The sequence below is a fragment of the Pecten maximus genome, chromosome 13 (assembly GCF_902652985.1).
Source record: "Pecten maximus chromosome 13, xPecMax1.1, whole genome shotgun sequence".
NCBI lineage: Eukaryota > Metazoa > Mollusca > Bivalvia > Pectinida > Pectinidae > Pecten > Pecten maximus.
The window spans coordinates 20,425,356-20,438,337 of NC_047027.1; the positions used below are offsets into that span (position 1 = coordinate 20,425,356).

General features: G+C 36.6%; 1 long non-coding RNA gene across 2 annotated transcripts; it reads right to left on the reverse strand.

Moving 5' to 3' along the window:
• Positions 1-10,638: 10,638 nt before the first annotated feature.
• LOC117341473 lies at positions 10,639-12,291 on the reverse strand. Of its 2 annotated transcripts, none has more exons than XR_004535640.1 (3): positions 12,241-12,291; positions 11,097-11,251; positions 10,639-10,804 (listed from the first exon to the last, which is right to left on the reverse strand). It is a non-coding gene; the product is annotated as an uncharacterized LOC117341473 (long non-coding RNA). The 2 variants fall into 2 exon arrangements; XR_004535639.1 differs by lacking the exon at positions 12,241-12,291 and adding an exon at positions 11,399-11,723.
• Positions 12,292-12,982: the final 691 nt, after the last annotated feature.

Below are 12,982 nucleotides of genomic sequence, written 5' to 3' on the forward strand. Positions count from 1 at the left end.
TATTCTGGAGCTATTTGCTCTTTCAAAATCAATATTTCTTTATATAATGTGATAGATACATGCTTCCAGAATCCTGTCAAATTTAGTTCAATTCCAATAAGTAGAAATTGTTGATGTATATATTTGTAGATGACAGACAGAATACCACAGTATGGCATAGGCCCACATAACTGTTAACATATATAAATTATACAAACTTGTTTGTATGAAATTCAAATTGAACTTTCTAATGGTCAGTACTTATAAGACACTTCACAACCATAATATTTATCTCACATTGAAACATCATAAAAAGTCAACTTTGGACCAGGTGATCTAAAAACACAATGTCTCATATTCAATGCTCACAAGTGATCAGGATTAGCTACCCTTTATTATGAATACAACTTTGTTTATTGTGATCAGGTTTCAAACAGACACTGCACAGTACAATGTGGTCAGGTTCCCTTTCAAATTTCTCCAGTAAAACCAACCTATTTTGTTTTTCTAACACCTGTCTGAGTGCTATCAAACCATTATGGTTAGTTGCCCTGAAATATGTCTTGGTAAGGACATCATTAAGCTTTTCAAGGCCTTGCTGTGTGAATTTTACAATGTTCCCATGCATGCTGATAAGTTCCGTTACATGGTAACGCAATATGTGGATGTATGGCGTAACATCCTTTGCTTGGTACACATGTATGAGACTATCGCACCAAGGCTCAATAAGTTACTGAATTGTTGCTGAATCTGGACATTCATCTTTGACGAGAGCATTGATTATCATAAATTGCTCCCAAAGATTTTGAATACACAAAGCCCTTTCTTTGTCAGCAAGGAGATCTGTTGCCTTGAATTTTGAAAATAAAAATATCACTTTTTCTGGCCCAGTCAAATCACGATATTCTAGTTTTCTCGTATCTTTGTTCACATTCAAATGAAAATCTATTCCACACATTGCCAATGTATGTTCAAGAGCTGATATGTGCTTGATCTTTTCTCTATCAAGTTTCTGGAAAGTGCTTTTTTCTGTTATATTGTCCAACATTCTTAATTCAGCAATGAGGAGATTAAACAGCTTGTCGGTAATGCGCAGGAAAAGGTGCAAATGATCAATAACGACACGAGAGGGTGGAATTGAAGGACAAATTGGCAACCGTACTAGAGAGAAATGGTTGGTTTTTCCTTTTCCCCTTTTCTTCCCTTTAGATACTTGTACTATATCTGTCTCCTGCATATATGTTAACCTTGCTCCAAGGCTTTCGTCATGAATAGACCACTTCTTTGTGAAATCAGATCTTTCTCTTTTGCTACACGTACAGTAAATACACGAGTATTCTGCCAATACATGAGGAATTCCAACAGCTAAGAGGAGAAATTTGTAATCACCACCCAGGTAGATATTTACATCAAACAGTGTGTCCCCCACTGAAATTTTCTGCAGGGAAGCAACCTCTGATCGTAGATCTGCTAGAGCTAGTGACAATTCATCATAGCTTTCTTTGGTCTTAACTATACAAAGCGGGTAGTTGCCAGCAGCAGAGGTACATTGCTTCTCATTAAGTACAGTAAAGGTCACATTGACAACATGAAGTCTTTTACCAATCATTGTACCATCTGCAGATAGTTTAATATCAAGACCATTTTCAAACATATCTGCAATTTTGGACAACAGATCTGACATCACCTCTTTTAACCGTGTTTTTAACGACTGTTGCACACCTAAACCATCTGGTGTATTTATTATTTCAAATCCAGCATTCAGATCTGAAATAAACTTCTGAATTGAATGGCTCCTTGAAATATTTTTAAATAGCATACTTAGTTCATGGTAAGCTTTGTTTGAGACATTGTAAGTGTCTAATACATACAAAAGAGTACTGAGTGAATCTTTATCTGAATCAGACAGATTTGAGTTCTTTTGGTCATTTAATAAACTAAGAATTTCTTGACTTCCATCCCTTTCCAAAATAACTCCAGTTACCTTGTATGTATCTGTTTCCATAAAACCTAAGGCTGTTTTACACATTGATTTCTCGCATTTTCTGCGTTTATTCTGCTGGCTAGGAGTACAATCCCCAAACGGTTTTCTAGTTTTACCTTTAGAACTAACTTGTTCAGAACTTAATCTGCTGAATGCTATATTTTCTTTCTCTTCTAAAGCTTTCTGACAGTTTTGAAGTTTTAACTGTAATTTTTTGTTTTCTTTTCTCAATATTATTTCCTCATTTTCTTTTGACTTTGTATATTCTAAAATATTTTGCTCAATTTTTTGTATGCTTGAAACAAGTGTTTCAGCCTTTAAACTACTGTCACAGCAATGTCCCTGAACCTTTACATTCCAATTATATGTTGACCCTACTAGTCCTTCTTTAAAAATTCTGAACTGTGCCCCTCCTTTCACCTTGTTCTGTAGTCCGACAGCTTTTAAGCGAAATAAAACTGCACGTAAGGCACTGCAAGACTTACTGTCTACATTGAAAGAATCAGAAAATGACATCTTATCCTTCAAAGTGGTTACAAACCTCATTATTATTTCAGGTGTTAAAGCTTGGTGCCAAAAATAATCATGTAAGATTTCAAAAAGAACTAATTTGCTTATTACAACCATTTTCAACAATACAGGGAGTATTACTTAGATTTTTCAAAAAACAACTAGTTAATTGTTTACTTATAAATACAAACCATTTCCAACAGTACAGGGAGTAATCAATGTCAGCTAGTACATTTATACAATGGCTATAGATTTTCAAAAAAACAACTTGTTAATTGTTTACTTATAAATACAAACCATTTCCAACAGTACAGGGAGTAATCAATGTCAGCTAGTACATTTATACAATGGCTATAGATTTTCAAAAAAACAACTTGTTAATTGTTTACTTATAAATACAAACCATTTCCAACAGCGATATTTCAAAGATAAGAGGTACAGCTTTTATATTGTTCTAAAGTAAAACACTGCTCAGTAAATGAGGTACGAAATTTTTGTTTCCAGGACATTTTACGCAAGAAAATGTTAGTACATTCCCTCTTGGAATGTAATGCTACTCCGTATGATCTGGCATTAAAATATGATCCACCAGTGGTTGTCTTTGTCTAACGAAAAATCGCACCGTTTCAGTCTTCACATAATAGTTGTCACAAACGGAGTTTAAAATGCGGTAGTCCCAGGAATCACAAAGAATTCTGGTAAGGATTCCCCTTGTTCTGATGGAATATACTGTTCTGTCCTTGTATTTCTTCAGAGGTATCCCAGCGGCTTTTATTAGATGATTGACATCCTCCAGGTCTTTTTGAGAATGTATACTCAACCGTATTATAATTGAACTGTCACTTCCTCTTCCTCCTCCAGTTAACTGTTCCTTTATCTTAACAGCAAGTTCCCCTAATATTGAAGACCCAATACTGGAGCCCGAGGGGTTGATAAGTATTTCTTTAGTCTTTTTCACTTCATCATATTTCCTATCCCAACCTGTAACAAATTTCTATATTTAAAATAATGCAAACATGTGAAACCATTTTAAGCCGTATCATAGAATAATAATTTGTATAAGTTTGTACAGGTTTTGATGACAATATTTCAGTTTTTGCCTTGCTTTCTCAATAAAAAAATAATAAAGTTAGCAACTTAGCAGGTACACATGTCAAGTCCATGCTATTACATTACACTTCATTTAGTATCTAAAATCCCAGAAAACTTGTCATTAGATAATTATCTACAATCCACAACATTTGGAATATTAAGTTTAAGTATATGTTTGTACAAAAAGCATGTAACATATACCTATGTAGTGGACAAGGACGTCATCATTTTCTGCTGCTGAAATCTGCACAGGGTAGATTCCTTCCTTCCAAGACTTTTCGGCAGCTGGTCTCCTCCGCCTAGTGATAGGCACTTGAAAATCATTCAATACACTGCAAATGAAAATTGAATAAACAAATAAACATCACTCATAAGTAGTTAATGACTGACTATAAATATAATCACTCAAGGTAAATTAATTAAATTATGCTATCTATAATGAGTACTGTACCACATTGTCATTATGCTATTTAATCAATATTACACTTTTAAAAATGTTAAGTTGGCTATGAATTTTGACAAATATTTTATCATTTTTTTCATAGGTAGCAGTGACTGAGTCTAGGCCTGGCTATCAACAGGACATACTACAACCTGTGTCTATATCTACCTTGTTTAAAAAAATCATAATATGTAATAAGCGTACATGCTCTTATTTATTGTTTTTATTTAAAACGAGCCAGACACCTGTGGTAAAACAAACAAACCTATATCCTATGGGTTCAATTCCTTGACGGAGATAAACCAATGCCTATAACATTGGTACATGTACTGTTCATGTTGATTGTAGAATTGACACTATTGCCAGCTATGTTATTATATGTACAAGTCTGTAGATAGGAATTTGCATAAAATATCTGTCAACTGCCTCATTATCCCGTGGATACCGTCATTAAAGGAACTTATTTGTGTCAACTCCTTCAAAAAGCCCATTAAGCTCAGCTTAAGTACCTAAGTTACAACATTACTGACCCCCCCCCCCCCCCCCCCCAACTTTCCCGGCGCCAAACAATTACAACCACCACACAATTTAATCTTCGTTCATTCAAAATATATAAATCATGTGCACCGACTCGGTAAAGATTCATTTTTCAACCATCGATTTAAATCGGGATATGATTAATAATTGATATAGAACCTACAGGTTACCGTGCACAAATAGGTTGTTATTTCCCTCTGCACCGGCGGCTTTCACTTCTCAATCCAAATTACACCAAATATCAAACTATTTCACTTATATTTTTGTAATCTTGTGTGGCAATAAATGTTGCAGTTAAATTCATTCAAATTACTTACAATTTACTTACTGGTATGAGTCGACTGGCAACCCTTCCCGTTGTATTTGTGTGTGACGCTTAGATCTGCCGCTGCAAGCCATGTTGCCCATCATCTCAGTAAAAAGGGGAGAGAACTGTGGTCAACATTGTTTGTTGAAAGCGCGCGATTTTTTGATATGTTAAAACTTTCGAAGTAGAAGTTACTGGACATTAAAAGATTCTCTTGACTCAAAAACAATTTAGAATTGATCTGACAAGTATACTTTACCAATTTTACCTGTAGCCGGAGAAAACATCCCCTGTTTTCGGGTGCACGATACCTTTGCGCGGTTGAGGCCGCAATTCATACTGTTCACAACTCGCCATCTTTTCAAGGGAGATAACTCGGTTCTAGTATTTCACGACCCGCAAAAGACAATACATGTTGCACGAGGGTGATAGGTTAGAATATCTGCGTAAGCATAACCAGAAATATTTTTACAAAAAAATCGGTAAAAACAGAAATTCTAATTCACCCCAGATTTCAATAAATCAGTTGTTGACCATTTCAATAATGTAGCTAACAATGGTGTTAACTCCGTTTCTACAATCGAGAACGAGGCTGAAGTCGATGAGGCTGTAATTTTTGAAGAGTTAGATATTGATTTTACTATTAATGAAATACAATGTGCAATTAATAACCTTAAACGTGGTAAATCACACGGTTTGGACTGTTTGTTAAATGAATGTTTTATTGAAGGTAAAGCGTTCTTATTGCCCATGTTGCATACATTATTTAATAATATTTTAAACTCTGGATGTTTTCCGTCTGAATGGTCTACTGCTACTATTGTACCTGTTCACAAGAAAGGGAATCGAACTGACCCTAACAATTATCGGGGCATTAGCCTAATTAGCTGTTTATGTACATTGTTTACCTCAATTCTCAACAAAAGATTATTAGATGTCTGTACCAGACATTACATTTTAACGGACGCTCAATTCGGATTCAGACCTGGTGTTAGTACAATTGATGCTATATTCGCTTTGCAAACTATAATTTTGAAAGCTTTGTCTAAGAAAAAACGTCTTTATTGTTGTTTCGTAGATTTTCGTAAAGCGTTTGACTATGTAGATAGAGTGAGTCTCTGGTATACTTCAGTTAAATCTTGTGTTGTAGTTAATGGAAATTGTTCAATTTTTTTCTTTAATAACGTCGGATTGATGCAAGGGGAAATTTTGTCTCCTTTACTTTTTTCTTTGTTTATAAACGATTTTGAGAATAGTTTTATTGAAAGTGGTGCTCCTAGTTATGATTTTGGAGAATTGAGTCTATTCCTTCTTCTGTACGCTGATGATCTGGTGTTGTTTTCTTAATCAGTTGAAGGGTTGCAAGGGCTTTTAAACAGTTTAAATACCTATGCAGATAAATGTAACAGTTAACAGTAAATACAGAAAAAAAACTAAGATTGTTATTTTTCGTAATGGCGGCATAGTTAAAGTAAACGAAACTTGGACTTTCAATGGGGAATTGCTTTCAGTAGTTGATCAGTTTTGTTATTTAGGCGCCCTCTTCCGATTCAACAATAAATTTAGTTTTATGTCTAAACATGTGGCTGAACAAGGACGAAAAGCTCTTTTTGCTCTTCGCTCCAAATGTAATAATATGAGTTTGAATATCAAAACTATGTTGCACCTTTTTGATACATATGTCGGAAGTATTCTTTTTTTATGCCTGTGAAATATGGGGAATTAATAAAGCGCTTGAAGTAGAAAAAAATCATTTGGAATTTTGCAAAAAATTACTTGGTGTAAAGAAATCTACATGTAACGCTGTGGTATACATTGAACTTGGTCGCCAACCGCTAGCTAATACACAATTGTTTAGGATGTTAAAATATTGGTTTAAATTATTAAATTTGGATAAATGTATCTTAACTGAGGCGTATGACTTTCTTTACAGGGAAACGGAGAAGGAACGTCCTAAGCAAAATTGGTTAGTTTTTCTAAAATGAAAATTATTTGAGCTAGGTTTTGGTTATGTCTGATGTACGTTAATTGACCACCTCCAGCTAGATGTCACCATATTAACACCCCCAAACCCAACCCAACCCCATCCGGCCATGGACGGTTTTACCTAAAGCTTATACATGTATCTTCAATGCCAGTACATGTAGGACGGTGATCTAAAGTTCTCTGGCTGCAGTTCAAAGGAACCTCGCAACTTACCTGTGATAAAATTCACAACTTACCTGGCTGTGATCGGGTGACATGTTGACAAACGGTGATGAGTACACAAGCAAATTCACACATGTTCCTATTAATCTGATATTTGTATAATTGTCTGGTGACAATTTCAGGAGGTATCAAACGCTATTTTTATCAGCGGTATTATCAAGCAGGGACATACATATCTCATATGTCCCTTTATCAAGTAATCATTAAGGAACATAAAATGTCAAACATTCCAGGAAAATCAAAACCAGGAATAATATGCATAGAAAAAAACAGGAGAAAGATCCTACGGTCGGTTAATTTATGTACATATCTGTGATATTTAAATAAGACCCACTAAAAATCCTTTAAACTTTGTCATAGTAAACATAGTATATGTCCGGAAACTGTTTTAACGTCTTAAACAGTCAAAACTTTGATGTTTTGTTTTGTTACACCCGGCGAATTTTAGGTAAAATTTATCTAAACAAGACAGTAGTAATCGGTATTATTTACAGTATTTACGGCCCGTCACTGTGTCAGTGGACGATCTGAGCCTTGATTTAACACTAGGTTCAATGTTAGGCGCAGGCGTACAGCCAAATCTCGCGACACAAAGCTTCCGCTCCAGATAACAAAATGGGGCATGCGTGATGTAGCGAGACTTACCTATGCTTCAGATCTCGGATATACAAGTCTCTGGTAACAGCGAGAGTTATCTTTTTTTTTTCCACCGATGAGAATATTCGAAAAAAGACGGCCTCGTAAACAAGTTTTACTTGAGCTGCGGGATATACGACTCATCAAATAAGACGACCTTGAAAAAGGCCTGTTTCGAAAATAAAACTTGAATTCCTTACCAAAACGCGGCTCATTATCGAAATATTATGGAAATGAGGTAACCTCTCCTTGCACGGTAATTTTTTCCAAAGGTATTTACGAATGTTGAGAAATAAGAGCGATGTAAATCAATTGAGGTTACCTCCCCTTGCACGGTACTCTTTCGAAAGGTAGTTGGACCGAGACCACAATTAGCGTCGCTATATGTTTCATTGTAACATTAAAATTCATCGTAAATTCCCAAAATCTCATATCCAATTTTCCAACTCACCTGGCCAAGACCAACATGTGAGAAGCAAAATATAAAAGTTTCAACATAGCATGTTCAGCATTTTCTGGAGTTAGCTGTCAAAATGTGTCACCAACGTGGATTATATACATCCGGGTCAGGGGTAGAGGTCAAATCAGGACTTTTCACAAAGGACCTTGGCGCACAAAATACATGATCAATAATAATATTTTACATCACAAAACATAGATTGACATCTCTACTATAAATTTACATTAAATTCATAGACAAAAATCAAGTTCAAACAGGCATTTGATTTATTTCCATGAAATACATACATTTCTGAGGGGACTTCATTCGTGGGGCCTGAAACCGGAAGTACTTAATTGTGGTCTCAGTCCTATTATAGGACACTATTTTTGTCAAAAATATAAAATAAATGTTTTCATAAACTGCGAGCTATTTGAAATCATGCGGTCAAAACAGAAATACTCTATGACACATAAAACAGGAGTTAGAGAGATCTAAAAACACCCCCTTGACACTGACAGTTAAGACACAATTCTACATACAATTACTGTATATATTTCTGACACCATGTGTAAGAAAAAATGAAACAGATTTTTCAATAATTGAGATATTTCAATTTTGTAAAGTGGTATGTAAACTTTAATACTCCCTGCATATAGCTATGCAAAGTTTGCTTTCAATTTCAAATTTTAACTTTATTTTTTTTAAAGATTTTAAAACTGATTTTGTTTTAAAATACTATAATTTTGCTATGAAATTGATATTTTAACTGCTTCAAAGTATCAATTAGGTTTCATAAAAACATGAGATAATCTACAGGTAATACTAAAGACATGCAGTGACCAATCACAGTGAATGACCACCATGGACACACTGTAGCCAGCACTTGTTTACATGTACTGTTAGGCTGTCTAGCCTGAGGCAAGGAAGGGGTGGGGGTGAGGGAGGGGGTTTAATGGGCATATCTGTTTAATGATAATATATTAGCCTCTCTCAATTGTTTCTCAAAACACCTTTGAAGTCAATTATCAAACAGGCACTGATGTGTATATCACAATTACCAGATCAGTGTTCAGCTTCACTTCAGTTTTGTACTCCAAACACATCTGACCACCACTGACCACTACTGACCACTACTGACCAATACAAGTATGAAGGGAGACAGAAAGAGAAGAAATAACCATTTCAAACCTGGACACACCCCCAAGAATAAAGGCCTAGTTCTCCCAAGATGTAAGGTCCAAACCTGTCAACACAGAGGTGACCCCAGTTCTGACCAGAAGACTGACCGCCACCAAAGTATCTCAGCTGGTGACAACGACAAGACCGGAAAGTCAATCCAATGTAGCAGCGGACACCGAAGATAGACCCTGTACAATACAGGCATCAACCGCCTCGGAGACTGAAATGGAGGGAAACCGGATAATTGATGTTATCTTGATGATGAAGATGTGGAACGATGTCATCAATATACACGCAGAGCAATGTCACACCAGTTGTACAGTACCCGTATTCAAACTAGTGTCCGAGAAGAAATGGGCCCTGGGATGGAGTTGCTCTGTCCAGTGTGTCAAGTGTGAGTACAAGTCTCAGCTTTACAAACTTTACAGAGAAGCGGACTCGGAGAAGCCCGGACCAAAGCCAGCATTAATTAACAAATATCTACCTTCAGCACTGTGTGGACAGTCCGTCAGCACCAAAGGAGCTAGACTTCTTCTCGGACACCTGAACATACCTGCAGGTGCCAAAAGTGGGATGCAACGAAAGGCCAACCAGGTGTCACGGGAGATTACTGCCCTTAACAGAACAGACATGGAGGAAAAGACTCGACTGGTGGTACAGGACAACACCCTGAGAGGACAGGAGTCTCCGAGCACCATCGGAATAGCTGTGGATGGGCGGTACAACAGTACTACATTTGGAAGCTCTAAGAAGCCTGGACTGAATGTCTCTCAGGGAATCAGCTTGGGAATTGAGACATGTACTCCAAAGAAGTGGATACTTGGACGTGCCCTCCACAACAAACTTTGCTGGACAGGCGCTTGGCTGAGAGGGAAAGGGTATGATGTTGACTGTCCGGGTGATCACCCCGAGTGCACAGCCAACACCAGCCGGTTTGACGGCCTCTCCGAGTATGCCATGGGGAAGGACATTGGAGAGCAGCTGACCAGACAGGGTGTCCTTGTGAAATATGCCACTACGGATGGAGATGGTACTGGCGCCCAAGGCCTGCAGGAAGCCATGCGAGCCCTACATCCGATGTGGAAAGTGGAGAGACTGGCTGACCCGACTCGCATAGGTAGAGCACAGTTTCGGAAATCAAACAGTGCTAAGTTCAGTGACTCCATGTTTCCCGGACGTACCAGACTTATGAGGTCTCACTCACAGAAGGTGTTTTCCCAAGACTTGAAAGCCAGGAGCAGCATGGTCTTCAAATCCCTCATGAAAACACACAACGGTAACATGGAGACTATCACCAGTTGCTTACCTGATGTGTTAGATGCCACATTGTCGTGCTATTCAGGGGACTGTTCCAAGTGTAGTCAGCACTCCGAGGTGTACTCTGGAGATGACGGTGACAACTGGTGGGTGCGCTCAATGTTCCTCAGTTCGAACCAGATACATCATCTTCAGATGACGCCAGATGACCAGATGTTGGTATTGGAGCTCCTGAAAATGAAGTTAAGCACTGAAGCTGTCTATTCAATGAGACTCAACACATCAACTCAGAAAAATGAGGGGTGTCACAGAGGCATCAATGTCGCTCTACCAAAATATCAGAACTTTGGACGGAATGCTGAGGGGAGACTTGACAATGTCATCTTAACTTTCAACAACACTGCCGGGAAAGCTATTCAACAGAAGGTCGAACACCTCGGTGGTACTCTGAGTCGAGAAGTTAAACATAAGCTTGATCAACTGAGCTCAGAGTAAGTGTACCAAAGACAACACCAATACAAACCTGAAGTGAAGAAGAGAGCTATATCAAGACTGGCAGCACAGCATAAAGATCATAAGAAAAGGTCCAAGTCCGCTCGAAAGTCCGACTACAGGAGAGGGCAGCTAGATCCAGTCATTCAGCAACATGGCAGGGGAGACAATCAGCTTCAGGATCATCTGTATTGAAAAGTGAAAAATTGATTAAGAGACATATTGGCAACCAGAATTTAAAATTCAAAAACACATATGTAATAACAACAACAACAACAACAATAATAACAACAACAACAACAACAACAACAAAAGTTACATATATATGACTACCTAAAGAGGGAGCCTCCCCGTGGCGGTGGTCGGGAATATTGTGTCTCCGGATACAATAGCTAATATCATCAAAAAATAAAATTAAAAAAAAATATTTCAAATTTTCAAATTTAACAAACAGTCCCTAAAACCTACATGACCATGACAAATGTTTGAATTTAAACAATACTGTCTATTATTGTTAATAAAATGGGGTTCTAAACTTATATGGTCTACATTTATACATAAACTATTATGACACAAATGTGAACAATCCAGATCACTTGACAAGCCTAAATTTTGAAAATGAACAATAACAGCAAGTCTATGAGCATGTTTTATTTTCCACTTTGAATCAACAGGGTCCTTAAAAGATATAATTCCATATTTTCCTGTCTTTGTCAAAGGTCCTGTCCATAGTCTGCAGGTGCCATTTTCTGGGCAAATCACAGAGTTTTCTGATAGCTTCCACTTGTACAATTCATAAAAATCCTCCATTTTTACTTTCAAATATGGTGTATGAATACACAATATCACAAAATATGCAAATTAGACACTATAAACAGCGCCATTGTTCTGTCAAAAAAATAGAAAAATAAAAAAATAAATTTAAAAAATAATTTTTTAAATTTAAATTCAACCTGATTTTGAAAAATAACTAACCTATCACACAGAATTCTGCCAATAATCATGGCAAATTGTATGAGAATCGGTCAAAAAATGTGGATTTGACAAACAAAAACATGGATTTCAGGGCCTATCATATTAGGACCGAGACCACAATTAGCTTCGCTATATGTTTCATTGTAACATTAAAATTCATAGTAAATTCCCAAAATCTCATATCCAATTTTCCAACTCACCTGGCCAAGACCAACATGTGAGAAGCAAAATATAAAAGTTTCAACATAGCATGTTCAGCATTTTCTGGAGTTAGCTGTCAAAATGTGTCACCAACGTGGATTATATACATCCGGGTCAGGGGTAGAGGTCAAATCAGGACTTTTCACACAGGACCCTGGCGCACAGAATACATGATCAATATTAATATTTTACATCACAAAACATAGATTGACATCTCTACTATAAATTTACATTAAATTCATAGACAAAAATCAAGTTCAAACAGGCATTTGATTTATTTCCATGAAATACATACATTTCTGAGGGGACTTCATTCGTGGGGCCTGAACCCGGAAGTACTTAATTGTGGTCTCAGTCCTATTATAGGACACTATTTTTGTCAAAAGTTTAAAATAAATGTTTTCATAAACTGTGAGCTATTTGAAATCATGCGGTCAAAACAGAAATACTCTATGACACATAAAACAGGAGTTAGAGAGATCTAAAAACACCCCCTTGACACTGACAGTTAAGACACAATTCTACATACAATTACTGTATATATTTCTGACACCATGTGTAAGAAAAAATGAAACAGATTTTTCAATAATTGAGATATTTCAATTTTGTAAAGTGGTATGTAAACTTTAATACTCCCTGCATATAGCTATGCAAAGTTTGCTTCCAATTTCAAATTTTAACTTTGTTTTTTTTTAAGATTTTAAAACTGATTTTGTTTTAAAATACTATAATTTTGCTATG